The sequence below is a fragment of the Canis lupus genome, chromosome 2, assembly GCF_048164855.1.
Source record: "Canis lupus baileyi chromosome 2, mCanLup2.hap1, whole genome shotgun sequence".
Taxonomy (NCBI): Eukaryota; Metazoa; Chordata; class Mammalia; order Carnivora; family Canidae; genus Canis; species Canis lupus.
The window spans coordinates 67,726,040-67,752,153 of record NC_132839.1 but is presented as its reverse complement, the minus strand read 5'-3'; the positions used below and the strand labels follow the sequence as shown (position 1 = coordinate 67,752,153).

The following is a 26,114-nucleotide window of genomic DNA, read 5'->3' as shown; positions in this document are numbered from 1 at the left end:
TGCTTCCTTGTAGTTCCTTCCTGTTTGTTACCTATGGTAATTAACAGAAAAGATCCTTAAGGCATGTTATAGTGAGGATGGTACCCAGGGAGTTAGAAGTTTGAGCTCTAACTCCATCACTTGTTATTTGTGGGACCTCAAATGAGTTTCCCAATCTTTCTGAGACTCTTAAATCATGTGAATATTTAGCTGAAAAATGAAAATATTAATGCCTGTAATAATTTTGTGAGAGCTAGATAGCATTGTGTGTATAATTATTTACCACAATGCCTAGTATCTAATACATATGAATTTCAGTCCACTTACTAGTTTAAGTTTTGTCCATTAAAATCAGTCCTTCTTTACATATCATCATGTTTTAAACATGTGAAGATACCTCGTCCCCTTTAGTCTTTTCTGATACAGGCTGAACACCTATTATTGATCATCTAACTGGATGTGCATTCTCTCCCCATCTAAAGGCCTCTTGGTGCCAGGTGGGGACTGACCCATGATGAGCAAACTCAAAGGCCAATTCTCTCATGTATGTTGACAGCATAATGCTGATCCTCTGAGCATGTTTCCGCAGCCGCACATAACACTCCAGGAGAGATCAGATAGGTCTCATAATGTTGCTTGATGAGCACAAAGAAAGAACAAAATGGAGTGGGTAACCATAGTGAATAGCACTATTTCCCTCCTCTGCTCTGGGAATGAACCCAACAGATACCTCCTCTGGGTCAGACCCTACAGGCAAATGTTTTTTTTTTTTTTTTTTTTTTTTTAGTGAGAGAGGACCTTTCCTCAAATTCCTTGTCCAAACTTTCAGAGCTGATATCAAATCAACAGTTTCCCAAGATGGACAGGATGTCTTTGAAACTACAGAATGACTATCTTGCTTGAGTCTGTTAGCAAGTCTTTAAAGTGGAAGTTTTTCTCATGGACTTTTTATTTTTATTTTTATTTTATTTTTTTAAATTTTTTTTTTTATTTATTTATGACAGTCACAGAGAGAGAGAGAGAGAGAGAGAGGCAGAGACACAGGCAGAGGGAGAAGCAGGATCCATGCACCGGGAGCCCGATGTGGGATTCGATCCCAGGTCTCCAGGATAGCGCCCTAGGCCGAAGGCAGGCGCCAAACCGCTGCGCCACCTAGGGATCCCTCTCATGGACATTTTAGAGGAGTGCCTTAATACTCTAATAGAGCAAATACCCTCACCAGGGGCTAGTAGCTGCTTGCAGGATACATTTTACTAGAAGAACATTACCTGGGAAAGCACCCCAAAAAGCTAACATGGCACACACACTTGCCTCAATATCCAGCTGCAGCCTTTTCCCTGATTGTGGCTCTTCACATACACTGATGCTCCAACCAAACTGAGCTACTTGCATTCTCCCACACCTGATGCTTTCCTTCCTTGTAATTTGCTGATGCTGTTTCCTTGGTTTAGAATACCATTTCTGCACTCAGTTTTCCAGTGTTGCTGTACCAGTTCACATTCCCACCAACAGTGCAAGAGGGTTCCCCTTTCTCCACATCCTCTCCAACATTTGTGGTTTCCTGTTCTGTTAATTTTCCCCATTCTCACCGGTGGGAGGTGGTATCTCATTGTGGTTTTGATTTGTATTTCCCTGATGGCAAGTGATGCAGAGCATTTTCTCATGTGCTTTTTGGAGATGTCTATGTCTTCCTCTGTGAGATTTCTGTTCATGTCTTTTTCTCATTTCATGATTGGATGGTTTGTTTCTTGGGTGTTGAGTTTAATAGGTTCTTTTTTTTAAATTTATTTTTTATTGGTGTTCAATTTACCAACATACAGAATAACCCCCAGTGCCCGTCACCCATTCACTCCCACCCCCCGCCCTCCTCCCCTTCTACCACCCCTAGTTCGTTTCCCAATAGGTTCTTTATAGATCTTGGATACTAGCCCTTTATCTGATAGGTCATTTGCAAATATCCTCTCCCATTCTGTAGGTTGTCTTTTAGTTTTGTTGACTGTTTATTTTGCTGTGCAGAAGCTTTTTATCTTGATGAAGTCCCAAGAGTTCATTTTTGCTTTTGTTTCTCTTGTCTTCATAGAGGTATCTTGCAAGAAGTTGCCATGGCCAAGTTCAAAAAGGGTGTTGCCTGTGTTCTCCTCTAGGATTTTGATGGATTCTTGTCTCACATTTAGATCTTTCATCCATTTTGAGTTTATCTTTGTGTATGGTGTAAGAGAATGGTTTAGTTTCATTCTTCTGCATGTGGCTGTCCAATTTTCCCAGCACCATTTATTGAAGAGACTGTCCTTTTTCCAGTGGATTATCTTTCCTGCATTGTTGAATATTAGTTGACCATAGAGTTGAGGGCCCATTTCTGGATTCTCTGCTCTGTTCCATTGATCTATGTGTCTGTTTTTGTGCCAGTACCACACTGTCTTGATGACCACAGCTTTGTAGTACAACCTGAAATCTGGCATTGTGATGCCCCTGCTCTGGTTTTCTTTTTCAATATTCTCCTGGCTATTTGGGGTCTTTTCTGATTCCACATACATCTTAAGATGATTTGTTCCCACTCTTTGAAGAAAGTCCATGGTATTTTGATAAGGATTGCATTGAAAGTGTAAATCGCCCTGGGCAGCATTGACATTTTCAAAATATTAATTCTTCCAGTCCATGAGTCTGGAAAACTGTGTGGAGGTTCCTCAAAGAGTTAAAAATAGAACTATCCTATGACCCAGCAATTACACTACTGAGGATTTACCCCAAAGATACAGATACAGTGAAAAACTGAGACACCTGCACCCCGATGTTTATAGCAGCAATGTCCACAATAGCCAAACTGTGGAAGAAGCCTCAGTGTCTATGGAAAGATGAATGGATAAAGAAGATATGGTCTATGTATACAATGGAATATTACTCAGCCATTAGAGATGACGAATACCTACCATTTGCTTCAATGTGGATGGAACTGGAGGGTAATTAAGGACAAACATTATATGGTTTCACTCATGTGACAATATAAAGAACAGGGAAAGGGATTATAGGGGAAAGGAGAGAAAATGAGTGGGAAAAATCAGAGAGGGTGACAGCACATGAGAGACTCCTAACTCTGGGAAATGAACAAGTGGTAGTGGAAGGGGAGGTGGTGGGGGGGTTGGGGTGACTGGGTGATGGGCACTGAGGCAGGCACTTGACAGGATGAGCACTGGGTGTTATACTATATGTTGGCAAATCGAACTCCAATAAAAAATATACAAAAAAAGTAGAATACCATTTCTGCCCAGTGGTGCTTGTTCAAATCTTACTTGTCCATCAAGAGTGCCACCACTTTTGAGGAGTCATCTCTCTTTGTCTAGCAAAGAAGAATTCGTTTATTTCTCCAAATGTCCTTGACACTTTTTCCTGAACTTCTCTTAGCACACATGTCTCAGTTCTCCTAAAATCTAAGCTCCTTGATGATAGGATTTGCATCTCAACATCTGGATAGCTAACATCTTTGAGAGGCAATAGAGCATGAAGCCAAATATATGGCTTCCAGGTCTGGCTTCTGGATAGATACAAACTAGATCTACTACTAACCAGCTGTGTGATTGTAGCCCATTGCTGGCATATTGTAATCACTCAACAAATGTCAGCATTTACTATTTATATTCCTCATAACACACGGGACAGTACATGGTATCCATTCCTTGCTCAGTAAATGTTTATTTAATGAATAAATGAAACAGCAAATGGAAAGTAGTTTGTTGTTGAGTATTGAATGAATGAATAATTTAATGGATTTGGAAGAAAATTGCTCAAGCACACTGCTTTTCACTGAACCAAAAGGTGTTTTAAAATGTTATGCTGAAACTTCTGGGTTTCTCCTCAACTCACCATCCTCTGAAGCACCCCTCCCTTAGAATCATCTACCAACAAGACAGTATAGCTTGTACAATATTTTGTTTTTATTTCTTTTGCTAAAGAGCTGCTCCAAGCTTTTGCAGATTGAAGAAGAAGATTATTTGCTTGCCTATGGATCAGGCTAGTTTCTCTATAAGGGCTGAGCTGAAGGAGCTTCACCACCATTATAGCCATGGATTTTCTGAGTAGACAAGACCCAGATGAAATTCAGTCCCTAGGCATTGAAATTCTCCTTTCAAAATGAACTTTGAGGCTGCTAACCCTGCATGACATAGGATACAGACACTCCACTCGTCTTCTGTTCTCATCAAACAGGAGAAGTTACACAAGCCCGAGGGGTGGCTGGATCACAGTTTATGCTGTCCCCAGGATACATCTTTCATCTTAATTGTGCTTATTCAGCTGTGGGGATGCATTGGTATCTAGCTGATTTTTGAAAAAAATGCAAAAGCTCATTTAAAAACAACCAAATCCTCCTTTAAAGATAGGGGCCTGCTGTGGGGGTGGGGAGGAAAAGTAGGAAATTTTCCATCTTATTTTCTGATGTTCTTTGCTTTGGGAGTGAGATTTTCCAGTGATGCCTGCAGGCAATTTTCCAAAGCCTCTTTCTGATCAAAGTTGATAAAACTCATCCTCTATGTAGGAAGAATGTTCTGTTTTGGACTAGCTTTTTAATTTGTGCCTCCTTATGAAGTTAAAGTATCCAAAATCATACAGCCACATGTCCTTATCTACTAGGGCCTTCTTCATCACCGGTGGTATCTTTCAATCCAATGAACATGCATCAAGTGATTTCTATGTGCCCAGCACTGAGCCAGCTACAGGTTGGGGATAGAATTCAGAGGGAAAAATGCCCCATAAATAATATCTACCATTTAAATACATTTTGTGTGCCTACTATGTGCTAGACACTTGCTATAGATACATTTATGTAATATTGACCAAAATCAAGGTAGAAGTTATTTTCATTTTATACAAATGCAGAAATCGAAACTCTGAGAAGTGAAATAATTTGCCCCAGAGCCTAAGATCACTCCAGAAGGTATGAGGTGTTTGGGCTGAGCCTTTTGATATCGGCTGTCATGGAGGGATGGTGTGAAGGAGTAAGGGTACATTGGGAAGAGGAATTGGTAAGACAAAAGAAAGGAGGCAGCCAGACCAGGGTGGGTTCTGCAAAGATTTGTTTAACATTTACTTGGAGGCCGTAACAAGAAAGAACTTCAGACTGGAAAGTGGGCTTGATAAGAAGCAAGGCTTGGAATGCCAAGCTAAAAAAGGGCTCCCTTTTAAACACTTGGATTATTGCTGTCAACAACCATAATATGGATTAATTATAGGCAGAACTGAGTTGTTAAGGATAATCAATCAAATAATTCATCAGCGATTTTTACTGCTTTTCTCCATTATAAGAGTGATGCATGCTCATTATAAACATTTGGAAAATGCTGAAAAATAGAAAGAAAAACAATTGACCTTTGAGTCAGTTCCCAAGGCAAACACTGTGCACAGTTGGGCCTGTTTGCTTTCAGGGTTTTTTTTCCTCTTCTCTTCAAAAAACTGGCTTGCTGGTTTATATGATTATTATTATACTGTACATCAAATTCAGTACTGTTTTCCACATAGAAGAGATAACTTTCTACATGTTATAAGACTTTTAAAAACAAACATTTTAATGATGATAACCCACTATTTGGATACAGCACACTGTTCACAAACAAAGCCTTAGGGCTGGGTATGCAGGTGTTTTATGCTTTTGCTGTTGATAAGTAACATTTTGATGAGTATCTTTGTGCTTAAAGATTTTCTGACAGTTTAAATGATTTCCATAGTATGAATTTCCTGGGGTGTTGCAACCAGGGTAAAGGTCACATGTACTTTTCAGCTCTTCCATCATGAAGCCAACCTCAGTGCTTTTTTGGGGTTCTTTTACCCATTTATACGCCTGTTGTTTTTTCCTCTCCTACCTCTTTCACACATACAGCATCTCTCATAAATGCCAAGCAAACATAATTGAGATGGAAACTCCAGTGCCCATAGGGAGACATAAAACTGCTTGGAGTATCTTGTCTTGCTGAAAAGGAAATTGGTTGGAAGCAGGTGAGGGACTCCTGTGCATTCTGCTGAACTTCTCACAAAGCTATTGACCAAAAGATTTCCATCTATTAAGAGGAAGACTGCATAGCTCCTGCAGTGTGTCTGTGCTTCCCCCTGCCCCAAGGAGTCTGAGAAGTTGGTGCCTGTTTAAGGATTCTGTAGGTGACTTGAGGATCTACCTAGAGGCTTACAGATGCGTGATCTGTAATACTTCTTGAATGACTAAGCCACTAGCATCACAAGCCTCACAGATGACTAATAATTATTCTCATTCTGCAGTGTATGGTTTGTAAAACAAAGTAAGCAAGACCTCTGCCCTTTTGTTCTGTGATTCTATCCTGCAAAATACTCAGCAGTAAGGCAGAGGAACAGCAGGACTACTAATCCGTGTTCTTTGCTCTCCTGTCCATGCCTCCTTCATCCACTCATGCCTCCCACAGTTTCCAGTCCCATTGGGGCTGCAACTCCATTTTAATAACTGGAGGAGAGCTGTGCTATGCACAGGTTGAGAGTCAGACTTTGGGTTTAATATGGCAGCTCCACATGCAGGCTCCATCCTTCCCCAGGTGTGTGACCTTGGGCAAAGGACTTGGCTTCTCTGAGCTCCTGTGTTTCTCATTTCTCAGGCAGATATGATGAAATGTTTTAGAGTTGTTGTGGGCACTAATGAATGTAAAGTGCCTATGCAATGTGTAGGTAGAGTGAAAACTTAAGAAATGGTAATTATTATTCAGATTAGCTACAAGTTTTTACCAGGTCATCTCTGGAGGATAAAATAGCTGTATGATCTGGAGACTTTTAAAAAAAATATTATATTTATTTATTTAAGACAAAGAGAGAGAGAGAGACAGACAGAGAGACAGAGAGAGACAGAGAGAGAGAAAGAACACATATAAGCAGGTGGCGGGGTTGGGCAGGAGACAGAGAGGGAGAAGCAGACTCCCCTCTGAGCAGGGACCCCAACATGGGGCTTGATCCCAGCACCCTGAGATCATGACCTGAGCTGAAGGCAGATGCTTAACTGACTGAGCCACTGAGGATCCCCTGATTTCAAGACTTTACAAAAACATCCTTGATCTTTTGTTTATTCATCTTAAAAAACAGTTATAATATTTTTTTGCCTTGCAGTTTTGTAGGGGAAATGGAATATTATATGGCAAATTGTCTGGCACAGTGTAACTGCTCAACACATTTCTTTTTCCTCTCTCTATTAATGGTTGATTAAAGATCACCCTCATATGTCCAATCTCTTGAAACAGCTCTTTGAGGTTCTCAGAGTGGAGGATATTAGTTCTTAAGCATCAACGCTGGAAGAATGATTCTCAAACACTAGCTTATACCTGGCATGGGTTATTTCTATGAGTTGGCAAAGAAAAGGAATTTGGGGCTTCTGGAAATGGCAGAGGCTTGGGCACTGTTTGATGTATTTATCCTGGATGAAGTGTGGTCAGTTACAAACCTAAGGAGGCTAGGTACTGGGCAGCATACTTTAGGGATCATGTAGACAGAGTGAGGATTAGAAGGTCCATCCCCAAATGTTCTAGACCAGGAAGGAGGATGGAGCATATGTACAACACTAGAGAAGAGGAAGGTTCCCCCTGTAATGGTTGCTGTTGAGCTTTCTGCCAATCTGTCCATTAGGAGCTCACAGGTAAAGTGAACTTGATTTAGACAAATAAAACTATGTGACATATTTTGTACACTAATGTGGAATAAATTCGCATTGCACACATGTATCAACACCAAACAAGTTAGGGCATAATCAGTAAAACTTAGTGAATAGTAGTAGCTACTGCTGTTTTTATTCTTTCTGATAGTGAGATGGAGTTTGAGACATACAATTTAGTTAAGAGTTGGTGTCTTGGGATTAGGGAAAGAATAGGTTCCATCACTTACCATCTAGATTTTCTCTTAGGTTAAGTCACTAAACCCCCTTGATCCTGTCTCTTCATCTGTAAGTGCAGATATTAAGAGTATCTCTCATAGAGTGCTTTTGGTCATAAGGGTTAAATGATAGAACCATGTTTGGCTTGCCTAATTGATCAATCATTGATAGCTTTTATTAATAATATTGATCAGAATTGTGTAGTAGCTATTGAAGGAAGCTTTGTGCTTCCCTATCATCATTCCTAAACATCAGTGTAGGAAGGCAGACATTTAAGACCATCAATTCTATTTGCACTATGCTTATTAACACCACTCCAGAGGGTTCTGGGATGCTTTATGGTCAACTATATGTATGCTTAAAAAAATGCTTTGAGACTAGCCATGCGTTTTCTTTTCTTTCTTTATTTTTTTTTTAACTGGGTGTGTAACTAACAGATATGCTGTATTAGTTTTAGCTGTTCGATATGATTCAACAATTTTATACATTTCTTAGTGCTCATCAGGATAATTTTAGTCTTATCCTTTTTATCTATTTCCCCACCCTCCACCTCCCCTTTGGCAACCACCAATTTGTTCTCTGTATTTAAGAGTGTTTTCATTTTGTCTCTTTTTTCTTTGTTCAGTTGTTTTGGTACTTAAATTCTGCATATGAGTAAATAGCCATGCATTTTTATGTAACACTACTGAACCTGAATAACCATGTTGGTTTGGAGAAAATCAAGGACAAAGATAGGAGATAGGGCATTTTGAGAAAATTTTAAGGCAAGTATATTTCTTTGATGATAATGTTAGAATGAGAAGGGGAATGAACCTTTTGTGAAAATGGAAATATTAAAGCTTTATAATGTCCTTTAGAGATCTAAATTTATTATATTGTTTAGCAAAATAAAACATTTGTCATGTAACTTGTGTTCTTCTTCTTCTTCTTCTTTTTTTTAATCTAAAAGCCTGGCTCAGGAGTAAAAATCTCTAAAACCTTGGAAGAGAAATCTCTAAACAGTTGGACAATTTTTTTTTTACTGCCTTTATTGAAAATATTTAAAATATCATTTAAAAATATTTTCTGCCACATTTGATTTGGGGGAGCCTTCATGCTGGAAACAGCATGGAGTCTTTTTGTTTGTTTGTTTGTTTCTCTGTGGTTCATTAATTCAATTCAATATGTTTTATTTCAGTTGAATTTAATATAACTTTTAACTTATTTCTTATTCATCAGGTATTTAAATGCACCCAGATAACTTTAGCCACAATGAAGGATGTGATACTACCTCAATCCTTGGTAGACTGGGGGCCTCATCAGGTAGCATTGAGGCTTCATTCTTTGCAAGAACCTTCAGAGTGAAGGAGTGAAGTGCACAGATGCAGGTGGGAAGAGGCACTTGCACATCATCTACCATGCCTCATGTCGATGGTATTTTGTTTTCTTTTTTAAATTTATTTTTTATTGGAGTTCAATTTGCCAACATATAACATAACACCCAGTGCTCATCCCACCAAGTGCCCCCCTCAGTGCCCATCACCCAGTCACCCCCACCCCCTGCCCACCTCCCTTTCTACCACCCCTTGTTCGTTTCCCAGAGTTAGGAGTCTCTCATGTTCTGTCTCCCTTTCTGATATTTCCCACTCATTTTTCCTCCTTTTCCCTTTATTCCCTTTCACTATTTTTTATATTCCCCAAATGAATGAGACCATATAATGTTTGTTCTTCTCTGATTGACTTATTTCACTCAGCATAATACCCTCTAGTTCCATCCACGTTGAAGCAAATGGTGGGTATTTGTCGTTTCTAATGGCTGAATAATATTCCATTGTATACATATTTTGATAGGGATTGAATTGAAAGTGTAGATTGCTCTGGGTAACATAGACATTTCAACAATATTTATTCTTTCAATCCATGAGCATGGAATGTTCATTTCTTTTTGTCTTCCTCAATTTCTCTCATAAGTATCCTGTAGTTTTTAGAGTACAGATCCTTTACCTCTTTGGTTAGGTTTATTCTAAGGTATCTTATGGTTTTTGGTGCAATTGTAAATGGGATTGATTCCTTAATTTCTCTTTCTCCTGACCCATAGTTAGTATATAGAAATGCAACTGATTTCTGTGCATTGATTTCATATCCTGCCATGTTGCTGAATTGCTGTATGAGTTCTAGCAATTTTGGGGTGGTGTTTTGGTTTTCCCATATAAAGTTTCATGTCATCTGCGAATAGTGAGAGTTTGACAGACACATAGATCAATGGAACAGAATTGAGAACCCAGAAATGGACCCTCAAGTCTATAGTCAACTAATCTTTGACAAAGCAGGAAAGAATATCCAATGGGAAAAAATGCAGTATTTTTTTTTAGATTTAAAGATTTTATTTATTTATTTGAGAGAGAGAGAGAGAGAAAGAGAGAGAGAGAGAGAGAGAGGCAGAGACACAGGCAGAGGGAGAAGCAGGCTCCATGCAGGGAGTCTGACATGGGACTCAATCCCTGGTCTCTAGGATCACACTCTGGGCTGAAGGCAGGAGCTAAACCGCTGAGCCACCTGGGCTGCCCAAGACAGTCTTTTCAATAAACAGTGCTGGGAAAATTGGACAGCCACATGTAGAAGAATGAAATGACCATTTTCTTACATTGTACAGAAAGATAAACTCAAAATGGATGAAAGATTTAAATGTGAGAGAGGAATCCATCAAAATCCTAGAGGAGAACATGGGCAGCAACCTCTTCGACCTCGGCCGCAGCAACTTCTTGCCAGACATGTCTCCAAAGGCAGGGGAAACAAAAGCAAAAATGAACTATTGGTACTTCATCAAGATCAAAAGCTTCTGCACAGCAAAGGAAACAGTCAAAAAAACTAAGAGGCAACCTACAAAATGAGAGAAGATATTTGCAAATGACATATCACATAAAGGGCTAGTATCCAAGATCTATAAAGAACTTATCAAACTCAACACCCAAACAACAAATAATACAGTCAAGAAATGGGCAGAAGACATGAGCAGACATCTCTCCAAAGACATACAAATGGCTAACAGACGTGAAAAATGCTCCACATCACTTGGCATCAGGGAAATATAAATCAAAGCCACAATGAGATACCACCTTACACCCAACAGAATGGCTAGAATTAACAAGACAAGAAACAACAAATGTTGGTGAAGATGTGGAGAAAGGGGAGCCTTCTTACACTGTAGAATGGAATGCAAGCTGGTACAGCCACTATGGAAAACAGTATGGAGATTCCTCAAGAAGTTAAAAATAGAGCTACCCTATGATCTAGCAATAACACTGTTAGTTATTTGACCCAAAGATACAAATGTAGTGATCCAAAGGGGCACCCGCACCCCAATATTCATAGCAGCAATGTCCAAACTGTGAAAAGAGCTGAGATGTCCATCAACACATGAATGGATAAAGAAGAATATATATATTCTATATATATAGAGAGAGAGAATAGAATATTACTCAGCCATCAGAAAGGATGAATACCTACCATTTACATTGATGTGGATAAAACTGGAGGGTATCATGCCGAAGGAAATAAATCAATCAGAGAAAGAAAATTATTATATGGTTTCATATATATTGGAATGTAAGAAACAGTGCGGAGGCTCATACAGTAAGGGAGGGAAAGCTGAATGGGAAGTCCTCAGAGGGAGAGACAAACCATGAGAGACTCTTAACAATGGGAAAGAAATAGCGTTGCTGGAGGGGAGGTGAGGGGATGGGGTAATTGGGTGAGAGCATTAAGGAAGGCATGAGATGTAATTCACACTGGGTGTTATGCAAAACCGATAAATTATTAACTGATAAATTATCTGAAACTAATGGTGTTCTATTTGTTGGCTAATTGAATTCAAATAAAAAAAAGAATTATTAGGAGTCTGGATATATGGGAAAGTGTTTGGAGAGAATTACCGAAGGCATATACTTCCTTTTCACTATAAGCCAAATGTACCAGTCAACTACTGCCATAATAATATAATGCCGCATAACTCAACAAAAAAGCCCCCTCATAATCTCATTAGGTTATAACAATAAATGTTTATGTTCATGGATTTGCAGATTGACTACAATTTGGATGATCTAAGCTGGACTCTTCTGGGAAGCTCTACTTCAGACTATGGTTTAATTAGGTTTATTTTTAGCTATAGGTGGATTCAAGTTTTTATTCTCGAACCAGCAAGTTGCCCAAGACAAGTTTTAATAGTGGTGGCAGAAGTATAAGAATTAGTTGAAAAATGCCTTTTTATACCTTGATTCAAAATTAACACAGTATTACTTTTTCTCATAATTGGACAAAACCAGTCATTTGGCTAAGCTCCAAGCCAGTGGAAATGGAGAAATATATCCTACCTCTTAGGGAGATTGTATTGCCTAACAAAAAGCAATTTGATGGAGAAAATCAACTGGAGAACTTGATATGCTTCCCTTGGTATTTGGGGAACCTAAGGACTAGTATCTGATCCATGCTTCAAACTATTTATAGAGGGCTCTAGTGAAAAGAGACTGCAGTTCTGGAGTCTGTAGGTCTACATTTTATGTATGTTCCTTGTGGGCCAGAAATTGACTCCATGGAAGGGGTGGTAGATGTGGACTTCCTTGAAAGAGGTATCAGGGAAGAGGACTGCATGGACATATGAGGTGACCAAAAAGGGATTAAGTGTAGGTAGAAAGGAAGCCATGCACTGCAGGACAGTAATGCATGACCAGCCAGTGAGGGCATCAAGGTGCTAGGAATTGGTTCTTTTTTTCTCAGAGTTTAATCAGAGAAGCAGAACCACTATAGGTGATAGAAAATAAGGGGTTAGACTTTCTTCCATTGCGGGAGTTGACATAGAAGTCATAAAAGTCTGGCACTCTGCCTCTGGTGCTGGGCTTGAAGTCACTATAGGTTTGCTTGGCTAGCAGTTGGGATAAGAAATGGGCACTGTGGGGGGCACTTGACGTGATGAGCACTGGGTATTATGCGATATGTTGGCAAATTGAACTCCAATAAAAAAAATAAAAAAAATTAAATGGACACGAAGTGGAGGAGAACAAGGAAAAAACTGGAACAGGTGATGCACTGGATCCCACAAGAATAAACTGAAACTGCTGTGTGTCTCTCATGCCCTCCCACTTTGATGACCTGGTGTCATGCAGGAGCAGCTAGTGCCCTTTGCCATGGAGCTGTGCATGCTCCTGACTTGGGACTTGGAGAAGCTGAAAGAAGCAATCTAGTGGGAGCTAGAGGTGCTGCAGGCCCTGGCTCTGCTCCACACCAACAAGGGGAGCTGGAGCATCAGTGACCACGTGTACAAGCTGTCATGGTCCCTGGTGTGGTCCCTGGTGTGGTCCCTGGTTTGGTCTAGGGACCAAACTTTAAGATGTAAAAAATGGCCACTGCTCCACTAAGCCTTTTTACATTTCATGCACACTTCTCTTATATTGTCCCCTCCCTGCAACCTCACAGATATGGAATCCTGGGAATTAACTTCCCTCATAACAAAGCCACCACACCCTCTAATCTCTTTATTTTCTTTTAAATATTTTATTTTTTGACTGTTCATACATTTCGTTATTTGGTCATCATAAAAGAGTATGCTTATAGCCACTAGCAGTAAGTAGATTATATTACTTTCTTTACAACTTCACAAATGTTGGGTGTTACACTAACCGGATTTTTTATTTTTATTTTTTTTAATTTGAGTATAGTTGGGACACAATGTTATGTTCCCTTCAGGAGTACAACATAGTGATTCCACAATGTATGGAAGCTGACCTTGACACCACCATATGCTTCCTCCCCCAGGTTCCCCCACTTGAGGCAAGTGTGAGCTGCAGGGAGGAGAGGGACTTTAAATAGGATGCAAGATTGGGTGAGGGGTCTTGGTTCTATGTGACAGTAAATAGAGAAATGTTGGAAGCCGCTTGAGATTTCATGCAGGTGCTGAGAAGGAAGGGTCACAGAATCAGGGAGAAAAGGCAGGGATGTGAAAAAATAAAGTCGCCTTTGGCTGTGTTTTATTTTGTCCAGATTAAAAAAAATGTGTATTTTGATGTGTGTATGTATACATACATGTACACATATGTGTATATATGTGCACATGAGTGCACGTGTGTATTATGTGTATATGCATGTGTGTATGTGTATTGTGTATGCATGTATATGCGTGCATATATATGTAACTGTGTATATATGCATGTGTATCAATACATGTGTGTATGTGTGTGCATGTATATGTGTGTATATGTATATACACATGTGTGTATATGCATGTGTGTATTGTGTATGCATTGCATATGTGTGCGAGTGTGTTTTAAGTTTATAGAAACATGTTAACATGCTGGGTTACAAACATCAAGGGATTTTCGCCCAGTTACTGTGACCCTAGGCTCTGTTCCCAATGATGTGGTGTTAAATCTCTTACCTAACAGGTAGCAGATTCCATAATTTCCTATTCCCTTTGGTTATAATAAATCTTTCCAGCATAAATGACCAATCTCATCTTTTCTCATCCTTCCAATGCTATCAGGGCTTGAGACCTAGGACACGTGAGGAGGAGGGACCCAGCTGGCTCTTTACTCTTCCTCTTCCTTCCCTTCTCTGGAGGCAGTCTTTTCACCCCCCCCTTGGAGGCAACAGCTCCTCTCGTGTGTTTGGCGGGAGAGACAAAGAGAGCAAGGACTGCGCTGCTTATTGAGCTGGCTGCTGCTGAGGTTCTCTGATGGCAGTCATAGTTTCTTTGGTCCACACTGATAGGCCCTCAGGGCCCTCTCCATGGTGGATTCCCCTCTCTGTGGGTCCCTCCTGGTGGGCACATTGTCAGTTTTCTCGGGTTCCTCTTCAGGGGCCTTTCAACTACAGAGATGGAACTCCAGCTGACAATTTCTGACTCTCCCTCAGATGCTCCCTTAGGAGTTCATCCACAGCCTCCTGAGTTTTAGCTCCTCTTCCTGCACAACCCAGTCTTTAATGGGATTGCCAGAAAGATGGGTCAAAATTATCTTCTACAGTGTCCACCTAACCTCCTGAAAGTTGGTGCATCTTTGCAAGGACAGCTGAAGGAACAGGCTGCTTTGTGGATGTACCCCCAGCTCCACTTTCTCTCTCTTTCTCTCTCTCTCTCTCTCTAAATGCTCTATTTTCATACTTAAGCAGGAACCAAGCAAATCAACAGTAAAAAGACTGCTGTTTACTCAGGTGGCCAACTGGAGGATGCAGTGTCAGTATTCTCTTCTTGCCAGTGTTCCATATATTTAAAACTTATCTTCTTGGAAAGCTTCTCCTCTTCCATATGTCATAGAATTTTTGCTGGGATCTTGATATGCTATAGCATTGCCACTCAATAGTCATAGAGTGCCTCTTTCTCTTCTCCTTGGTCTTCTTTCATAGATGGGAAGGCAGGTGATGGTGTGATGCAGGGTGATAGTTGAAGGTAACCATGTGAGTTTGGTCACTTTTTGACAAGGCTTGTGAGAGGCATTTGACTCTATTTAAAATGTGTGGCACTTAATGCCTCTTTGTTCACATCTTTATCTGATAATTCTGTAGTAGTAGGAAAAGTCCCACTTTCTTTTTGTACATTTACAATACACACAGACACATACAGACACATACGCATACCTGTATCCCGCAGGTAAGAGATTGAGAGAGAACGATTGGTTCCCCACTGAGATTTGACAGTGGCTCTCATTCGGTGGTGGTAAGATTAGAAATTATTTTTGTTTTCTTCTCTGCTTTACTGCATGCTGCACGTTTTTCTAATGAAAATGTATCACTTTTGAAAGAAGATGAAGTACAATAAACATGATTTTAAAAATATTTCTGAGCTGCAGCACCATTCAACAGAGGGACCAGATGTGAGGGGCAGGGGCCTGGGCTTTCTGACCTCCCAGGGCTCTCTGCAGGCTCATGATTTTATGAAACATCAGCTGTTCTGAATTCCTACAGCACCTGCCACAACAAAAGGAGGCCCTTTGCTGAGCATACTAATGCAGTTGTACATGCCTTTATAGAACAAAGAAACCAACATGAAGAGGTCATTAAGCCTCCCTTGGACAGCATCCATCCCACTCTAGCCTGAGCCCTCTGGGGGAGGTAGCAGTCCACCTGCAAGGGAAGACGGCCATGTCCAGAGTGGGTTCCTGCCACCTCCCTTTTGTCCTCTTTGGTGGTCTCCTCCCTCCTTTTTCTGGTTCCCTGCTTCCCATTTGGCTCACACCTCAGCCCCTGCTTCATTCTAAGAACAATTTAGCATCTGCTTCTCTGATGATGCCTCTGCATTCTCTCATGAACCCAACTCTGTCCCACACATCACAGCTGTGCATAAGGGACGGGTCTGCTTCCCAGGAGCAAAGGCTGCATTGAACAGACTGCCTCTAAATCCTTTTAGTTTCTCTCTATCCATGTTCTTGCACTCTCAGCTGGTTTTTTGACTTGTCTTCAAAATTAGCCACCCCCCATGGGCTTTTGTAAGAGTAGACATACTGATGTCCATTTATTAATATCAAAACATCCTTTCAAAAGTGAGGTGATTTCTGTCCATTTTTCTCATGTCAGGAATGTTAAGGAGGTAGACTATGGCCCTGTCTCCAATCCTTCATTCACTCTGCTCCAAGGGGAGAGGAATGGCCAGTGTGATTGATCCCAGCTTACCACTCCCTGGGATATGTTTACTAGTGGATGGGGTCACTGTGCCTTAAAGACAGGGTTCTGATTTCCACTCTTCCTTGTTTGGGCATAGAAGGCTCTCTTCTACTCTTCCACCTTTTTCTCTAATGTGGTAAACTTCACTATTGAGGATTGTATACTCCTTTCCCATTGAAGGTTGGTGCCCAGCAAACTCCCCTTGACCAATGGAATGAAACAGGCCTGTTATTTTTACCTATATAGTTGGCTGATTAATTGCACCAAAAGTATTATGGATATATATGTAACGTATTTTTTCTCCAGCATCTCTGAGCATGTTCTTCTCAGGGCTTTAAATCTAAGCCATGGTGGTTTAGAATCCAGCTTTCCCCAGGGTTCTGCATTGGAACTTTCATGAGCCTGGAAACCTATGGGTCAGGTGGTAGGTTTCCATTTGTCTGTTGCTCTTTGGGTGTCAATGTTAAATAGAGGTTAATGGGAAGGCTAAATTCAGCTTGCAGAGGTGAGGACTGGATAGACAGTCCACTTATGGGAAAGTCAGTCTCCTTTCCCAGCTCAACTTTGGAATAAGCTGCCACATGTTCCTCTGGTCACACTCTTCCACTGTCCATATCAAGGCACTCTTGTTGGGATCAAACTTTTGCAATAACGTACATGAGATTCTCAGACTTTCTCTCTGGTTCAGAATCAGCATCCTTCCCAACCAACAATAGGAAATTACACAAAGAATTATTGGTGCTTGTGTGGGCAAGCAAATTACAGCAGGCATTACATTGACTCCAAGTGGCCTAAGGAGAAACTGAATCTATGGCCTCATTTGCAGTCACTCTGACTAACAAAGCCTGGAATATTCTTGTGGGAGCCGGTAGAAATCATATAAGACAGGAAGTTTCGCAATCTGCCCCCAATCCTTGTTCCCAGTGGAAAATAATCCATGATATTGTTGTGTGAACTTGAATTCTTCTTTGCAATAGCTGATAAGAAGGGGCAGGGCAGAAGATCATGGTCTTTTGCTTTAAGAAAATGGAAATTCCTTACCAAGATTGGTGTCATGGTTTAGTGAAGGAGACCGAATGCGTTCAAGGATGGCCGATATGGTATAGTGGTTAGAAACATGGGCTCTGATGGAGACAAACTAGATTTGAAACCTGACTTGATTAATTACTAGTTCTAAAACCTTGGATAAGTGACTTTATCTCCTCTGGTATTTATTTTTCAGCCCCCAGAGGTAAAATAAGAGATAATTTTCACTCACTCATAGGGTAGGTATAAGGATTCAGTGAGGTAACATGTGCAAAGTCCTTTAGCCACTGGGCCTGGGATGTGGTAATCCCTCAGTATATTGCAGCTAAAATTCTGTCTCTGGGCAGCGCCGGTAGCCCAGCAGTTTACTGCCGCCTTTGGCCCAGGGTCTAATCCTGGAGACCCAGGATCGAGTCCCATGTCCGGCTCCCTGCATGGAACCTGCTTCTCCTTCTCCCTGTGTCTCTGCCTGTCTTTCTGTGTCTCTCATGAATGAATGAATGAATGAATGAATGGTCTTTAAAAAATAATAAAAAATTAAATAAAATTCTGTCTCATTGTTTTACTATAAACACATCCTCTCTATTATAGTGGTGTATTAAGAAAGGTGCAGGAAGGGATCCCTGGGTGGCGCAGCAGTTTGGCGCCTCCTTTTGGCCCAGGGCGCAATCCTGGAGACCCGGGATCGAATCCCACATCGGGCTCTCGGTGCATGGAGCCTGCTTCTCCCTCTGCCTATGTCTCTGCCTCTCTCTCTCTGTGACTATCATAAATAAATTAAAAAAAAATTTTTAAAAAAGAAGTATTTAAAAAAAAAAGAAAGAAAGAAAGAAAGGTGCAGGAAGAAGTAGTAGGAGCAAGGGCAAGGGATCAGAGGCAGGAGATAACCCTAGGTGGGGCCCAGGTGAAGAGAGCAGGGACATAGGTGGGAGGATACTCAGGGCACACTGCACTATTTTCAAACACACACATACTTTCTCCCTAAACTCACCAGGGAGCCTTGTTCAGAGTCTGGGTGAGAATGTACTTGGGTGCTACTTGAAAGGACAGTAGACTCCACTTAGGAGTTTTGTTCCAGTCACAGCTCTTTGCTGATTTGCTGGGTATCTGTGGCAGATTGCAATGGTGGCTTCAGTTTGTCACCTCTTTAGCTTTGTCCTTTGCTCTGTGACTTTCCAAATCCTCCCACTAAAGACGGTATTCTTTCATGCTTTGAATCTGGGCTGGACTTGTGATCTGTTTCAGCCAATAGAATCCATTAGAAGTAATGGTTTCCTAGTTCCAAGCCTAAACCTCAATTGGCCTGTGTATTTCTACCTACACTCTGTTCTTCTGTCTGCGAGGACATGGTGTGTAGTTTACTGGAGAAGGAGAGACACAGGGAGCACAGCTGAGTCACCCCAATTGTTCCAGCAGAGGCTGACCTGGTCAGTGGGCAGCCAGCCATGTCTGAGCTGTGTGAGTGAGCCAAGCAAAGATAATAGAGCCGTCTAGTCTAACATCCTTGAGATCCAAGCAATAAATGCTTATTGAGTGAGGTTTTGGGTGGTTTTTCTTAGGTAACCTTGACACGAAGAGAGATAGCTAAAAAGGCATCTTGACAGTGTAACTTCATTTTATTCCTCATCTTGGATTCACTCATTCAGTCAATAGACGTGAAATGCCTACCATGCATTATCCTTGTGCTAAGCACTGTTGGGGAGATGGAGATGGTGGTAGCATCATTTTCCCTAGGAAGATGTTGGTGGAACAACAATATGTTATTGGAGCAGGGATTCTATGTACTTTATTCACCCATGTATCACTATCTCCTAGAAGAATAAACTGTCCCTTAGAAGATGTTTGATTAACACTTTTTTTGGTCTTACGTGGGTATGTGTGAGTGTGTGTACCAGATAACTAATTAAATATCTCATAAAAGTACATAGGCCCATTTCTCTTGCCCTCCTTAGACTGGTGGAATGACTATGCCCTATTCTTTCCTCCAGTCATTTTGGTTTTATCCCCCCCTTCCTACGATGTCAGCAGCAGAAACCGCAGTGTGCTATAAACTTACCTCCATAATACAATGTAGATGCATAAATCAAAACAGCTTCTAACGGGTTGTCTGCAGTAATAAATGCTATGGAGGCAGCCCAACTGGCAGTGTAAGAAAGATTATACAAACCACTGCTTGGAGAAAACACGGCATCATGAATAAACTCAGCCTTGAATTATTTATATATTTTAGACGTTATTTTCTCTCCTCTATCCCACAAGGCCTGCAAATGATTTTCACTGAGAGCTGAGAGTGCCTGAATTTGGCTATAAAAGAAAAGCAGTTGCAGTTTGTCTTGGGCCATGTTTCAGGACGAGGGTTGCGTTGTGTTCCATGGGGAGCCGGTGAGGCCAGCAGGGCTGTGTAGTGGGGAGACACTGCTTAGCAGTCAGGACAAGATGCTTCTAATCCCAGAAAGTTGTGTCCCTAGGGGATCCCGGACCTTCCAAACCGTGTTGGAAGCAGGTAGCTGGAGGGCGGGCCTCAGAGCCAGCCTGAGCTGGCTGATCTTTGAGACTCTGAAGTAGTTCTCAACTCCTGCTGCCTCCTGGAGCCCCCAGGGGACATTTGAAAAACTATTCATGCCAAGGCCTCAGTTTTGATGAATTCACTCAGAATTTCAGGAGATGGGGCTGGACTTCAAGGTTTTTTCTTTTTAAATTTTATTTATTTATTCGTGATAGACACACTGAGAGAGAGAGAGAGAGAGAGAGAGAGAGAGGCAGAGACACAGGCAGAGGGAGAAGCAGGCTCCATGCAGGGAGTCTGACATGGGACTCAATCCTGGGACTCCAGGATCACACCCTGGGCCAAAGGCAGCGCTTAAACCACTGAGCCACCCAGGCTGCCCTGGACTTCAAGATTTTTAAAGCTCTCAGGGTGATGTCAGTGGCAGGCAGGGCTGAGAACCACTGCTTCGAACCCTTCATTCGACAGGACACATCCCAAGCACCTGTTGAAAGTCAAAGTACTCAGGAAAAGGTTGGTGGTAGAGTGATGATGAGACAGGCCCCATCCTTGCCTTCAGTGGGCCTCTCTGTTCAGTGGGAGGATACTACAGGTAAATATACAACTGCAGTTTGGGGCTGTGTAGGGCTGTGAGAGAACTAACAGTGAGGATGATAGTAATAGTCTATTATCCATTGCTGGGATAACATATTAGCCCTTTTAAAAACTCACTACAGTAAATGATTTACATGAAGTATCTTGTTGAATTCTCATCCCAATCCCATAGATAGGCACAGTTACCATCTTTATTTTACAAATGAAAAAACTGAGACCCCAATAGTGTTAGTCATTTGCCCAAGGTTGCACAGTCCATATAGGTGCAACATATGGGAAAAGGGGGCGCCCTACACAATCCTGGCAATCAGAAGCAAAATCCAGAGCTTAACACTAGTTAGGTTAATGCTTCTTTCATAAGCATGACATGTGTACACACACACATACACACATACACACCATTACATATGGAAACAACTAGGAGATGTTGCCTTTATTTTACAAGTGAGAAAATAGCCACAGTGGCAGTTGATGACACAGGCCCATGCATAGCTATACCTGGTATGAGAATCCAGTTCTCCTGATTTCCCACTGAGGGCTCTTCACTTGACCCCACTGTGACTCAGATTTCACTTTGTGCTCTTCTTGGCACTGTTCCAAGATTCAAGGGAAATTCTTCCCAATATTACCAAATATACTTTCACCTGAAGTTGCTTAACAAGGTCACCTAATTGTGATGTGATTCACTTTACAAACACCTTTGTCAACCCACACCACCTCTCAAAGTTTTAACACCACATTTCCTCCCACAAGCAAGCTCTGTGCCTTTAGCAGGTGAGAGGAATTTGTCATAAACAAATTATAACCCTTCTATTTGTTTGGAATTGGTAATTTTCAAAGGTTCTTAACAATCATTGTCTCATGTAATCCTTCCAAGTGTCCTTGCAGTATATAGAGATGCTGTCATTACAGCCACTTTGTAGATTGATTAAGATTCAGGAGTGGCCTGACCCAAGATTCTTCTGTTACCATCATGGTAACAGGACAGGTGCACTGTTGGTGAGGTCTAATGACCTCTCACCCTCAAAAAATATCTTCTTCACTGGGTCCATTTACATTTCTTCCAGTGGGGTGCTTACTGCTAATCTTAGGTTGGCCTCCTTTCTAAGTCACTGGGTTAACTCCCATCTTCTAGACCCTAGAGATCCAAATGCTTTGCTGCTTGGGCTAGGAAAAGGTGTGTATGTGTGTGTGTAGATCTTTAAATTTCTATGATAGCACCTCAGGCTATTTGGACCTGATACCACTTGCCCCCCTTCCCACTAGAATCTGAACTACCCTGTCCCTAATTGATGGAAATGCAGCTTTTGGATCTTCCCTAAGGCAGATTTGCAAAACCAGCTGTTCTGATATTCCTAACCATTTTTCCTCTTTTCTTTTCATTCTGATTCCATCTTTGTCTAACCATCACCAAGTTTAGCCAAGATAATATAGAACATTTATTTGGAATCTGGCCCATTCTATTCTCTTAAAGGCTCATATTGCCTAAAAAACCTAAATGATGCAAGGAGAGATCTTTTCGTTTTGTTTTATTTTTAAAGATTTTATTTATTTATTCATGAAAGACACACAGAGAGAGAGGCAGAGACCACAGGCAGAGGGAGAAGCAGGCTCCATGCTGGGAGCCTGACATGGGACTCGATCCTGGGTCTCCAGGATCAGGCCCTGGGCTGAAGGCAGCACTAAACCACTGAGCCACCTGGGATGCCCTTGTTTTGCTTTTATTGAAGTTAGATTTGCCAACATACAGTATAACACCCCGTGCTCATTCCATCAAATGCCCTCCTTAATGCCTGTCACCCAGTTACCACAACCCTCTGCCCACCTCCCCTTCTGCAACCCTTTGTTCATTTCCCAGAATTAGGAGTCTCTCATGGTTTGTCCCCCTCTCTAAATTTTTCTTTCAATTCTCCTCCTTTCCCTTATAATCCCTTTCACTATTTCTTATTTCTGAATGGTGAGCTGAGCTTCACTGCTCTCATGGCTGGTAGATGAACCCACTAAGGGCAGCCTGTGGAGAACCAATAGGTCTGGGAGAGCTGCTTTCTCAGGACTCTTTCTCACTGCAGTCAAAGCAGAGACTCCAACTCCTAGAATCAGAATGTGTAGGGGCAGCCATCGCCTCAGCGGGATGAGTTCCAAAAGAGCCGATCAGAGGGAATTTTGGGGCTTGGGCCAAATGGGGGCTTTCCAGGAGCCCTGTTGGGAAGAAAACATAGCAGGAGAGTCAGCAAATAGAGATCCAAGGTCAATGCTGACAAAAGAGATTGCAAGGAGTCAGGCTGATTAGCAGCAACTATCCTAAAACTAGGTAGGTTTGAGCAATGCTATGTTCACCTTGCCTTGCCCACTTAAATGGAAAGGATTTTTAAATGTGTCCTCTTAGGCAGTGTAGCTGGCTTGATTGAAGCCCAGTCATTGCATGAATGGGTTTTTAATGGAAGATTTAACCCTGAATTAATGTTAACTTCTAAAGAAAATTCAGATGAAAGATTCTCCTCATGTCTTTACAGATTTTGGTAGGAAAAAGATGGAGCAGGAGACCTTTGTGGCTTCAGATCCCTCCAACTGGAGGACCCTGTCCATCTCCAGCTCTTCCATTCCAATTTTTTCAGAGAATCTCCAAGATGCCCACCTTTGTGCCAGATATCATGGATTTGATGACAAAAAGGGGCTGTTCCTCTCCTGGGAAGTGGGGTCTTTGGAAGGGAGGGTGCTCAGAACAATTCCTTTTTGTGGGGAGGGAGGATGTTGAAACCCTCTGTTACTTCCATGTGATGATTTTCCCTTCTCCTGGGAAGCATATGAGATTAACACACCATGACGATTGTTTATTGTCCTTAAGCAGAGGATATGCTATTTCTGCAACTAGGCCAGAGAGCATGTAATGTCTGTAATGCCCTGTATTGTTGCAAATACATCTTCTTTCTCAAAATATATTTTTACAAAGAGATTAAGGGAAAAGCTGCTTCCCAGTGTCCCACATGAGGGAATTGAAGTGTGTCCATAATTTCTGTTTCTGTTCTATTCTCCTTTTGCTTAGAACAGAAGCCCTGTGGGAACTACAGAGCTTTAACTGACATTACCAGCAACCCCTCCATGGTATGTCCTTGAATTTTAAGCCCCAAACTGTTTGCATGATTGGAATGCCTTATCTTCAGGCAGAGAACTGGAAGCAGTGAAAATAATAACTCGATATTGTTTGGTTTTTTTGGAGGGGGTAAGAGATGTAATACTCCCCCTGTGGGGACCCTAAAATTTTCATTTCATTGTGCTGTGAAAAAAGTAAGGTCCTGTATTAGTTTTTTGGGGGCTGCCATATCAAATTACTATAAATTAAATTACTTAAAACAACAGAAATGTATTCTTTCACAGTAATAGAGGCCAGAAGCCTGAAGTTGAGATGTCAGCAGGGCCAGGCTCCCTCAGAAGACTCCAGGGAAGGATCATTCCATGTATCTCTCCTGGCTTCTTATGGTTGTCAGAAATCTGTGGTGTCCCTTGGCTTTTGGATATATAGCTCCAATCTTTGCCTCTGTCATCACATAGTGTTCCCCCCGTGCCTCTGTGTGTTTGTGTCTAAATTTTCCTCTTCTTATAAGGACACTTGTCACTGGATTAAGGATAACCTGAATCCAGTATGACTTCTTTTTGACTTTGAATACATCTACAAAGACCCTACTTCCAAATGAGATTGCATTCATAGGCACTGGAAGTTATAAATGGAATATATTTCTTTTGGTGGACATAGTTCTTCCCACAAGTGCCCTCTACACTAGTTAGGGGAAACAGCCATAGGACAGCTGTTAGGTGTGTACTCATTCAACATTATTCCAAAAAATGTATTTAGCAAGTACCAAATATTTCCAATGCATAGGATGGGCACAGGAGCAGGAAATGTAGCCAGTGATTCTCCAGACACAAGCCTGCTTCATACAGTGGCTGGCTTTTTATTTGTCTGAATCAGGAAGCCTTTGTGTACCTCCAGGGCCTGGCACTAGGCAGTCTATCACCTTGGGTGCCTCTCACTGGTTTGGTGCCAGGAGGAAGCACATTTCTCTTTCTGTTTCTATCTCAGGTAGGGCCTCAGACCTCACAACCTGAGAGTTGGATGGCTAGCCCCTCTGTTGCTTTCCCGTTTTCTGCTGAGATGCAGCAGGCTCCAGAAGCCAAAGTGGCCTGCCTACACACTGGAGAGAGCAGTTGTCTCTGTATCTGCTGCTCACTTGGAGGGAGTTATTAAAATTGTCACTTTGGCCCCGGTTCACTTTTCCAGGGGAGAATATACTGGTTTGAATTCATTCTTGTAGGGCTCTTGGCATACACAGATGAATGCGACATTGCCCCTACCAATAAAGTCATAAAAAGCAATGAAGTCAAGGCAAGGATCCTGTGTCTTGGTCACATTATACCAACCTCTAGAGGGAGCTCAAGGCCTTTTTCTATCTCCCACAACTACTGCCCAAAGAGGATGCTCTGATAGATTAAGGATTGACAAATACATAAAAGCTATAGTGCCAGGTAGATGAGAATATTTAGTAGGAAGGAAAAAGGAAAGGTTAGATATATTGGGGGATGAGGGAGCTAGTGGTTCACTATGGGTTTATCTATGAATCCAGTGGGGGATAAAACAAAGCCAAAGGGCCTTTCCTGCTTGGTGTCAATTTTGTCTCTAAAAACCTATGGGCAGCATGTTGTCCATGAGGAAGGAATAAGGGGAGGACAGCTGAGGCCATTTCCCTTCTAGATTGGTGGTGATAGTAGGGAAGGATTTTCTGCTTTTTTTTTTTTCCTCCCTTGGAGTGGAAAGATCTAAGGACCAATACTATTCAATTAAAGTGATTAAAGGGGCCATTGAAACTCAAATGTGAGTCCAATGTAAGAGACTCATGGGGTTACAGTCCAAATTACTACTAAGTTAGTAGTACTAAAGAGAATCCAACAGGCCAGCCTACCCCCATCTCACAAATCCTTCCAGAAGCTGTGGGAGTTGTATGGGATTCAGGGTTCTCCCTCCTGCGCACTCAAGACAGAAAACAGAAACACAGGACTGTGGAAAAGAGGGCAACTCATGTCACAGAGATCACTGTAACAGGTGCATGATATTGGATAAGTTACTTAGCCTCATGGAAATCTAGTTTCCCCAACTATAAAATGAGGATAGTACCTGATTAAAGACTGTTTTGAGATTTATAAGTAAATTCATCTATATAAAAACAACTAGCATAGTATATACAGCACACAGTAAATGTTCAACATTTGGTAGCTATTATGACACATGCAGTTGTGGCTGTGAAACGATAATGGCTACCATTAATGAGCACTAAGAAACAGGCAGTGGTAAATGCTTTGTGTTATCCCATTCAACTGCATCAGCAGCTCCATTACATATGCTATTATCACCCCCTGCCCATTCTCCCAATGATGAAACCAAAGCTTTAGAGAGGCTAAGTAACTTGCCCAGGATCACACAGCTAGTAACTGTCAGAGCTGAGATTTGAATGCAGATTATCTTGAGTC

At 41.5% G+C, this 26,114-nt stretch overlaps 2 long non-coding RNA genes across 2 annotated transcripts in view; one reads left to right on the top strand and one right to left on the bottom strand.

Moving 5' to 3' along the window:
* The window catches only part of LOC140621092 (uncharacterized), a 419,551-nt gene that overhangs the window by 231,175 nt on the left and 162,262 nt on the right, over positions 1–26,114 (top strand). The window lies entirely within an intron of this gene.
* LOC140610418 (uncharacterized) overlaps positions 22,318–26,114 on the bottom strand; it is a 44,235-nt gene continuing 40,438 nt past the window's right edge. Inside the window, exon 3 of the long non-coding RNA XR_012012077.1 lies at positions 22,318–22,793. This is a non-coding gene — a long non-coding RNA (uncharacterized lncRNA). The remainder of the gene's footprint in view (positions 22,794–26,114) is intronic.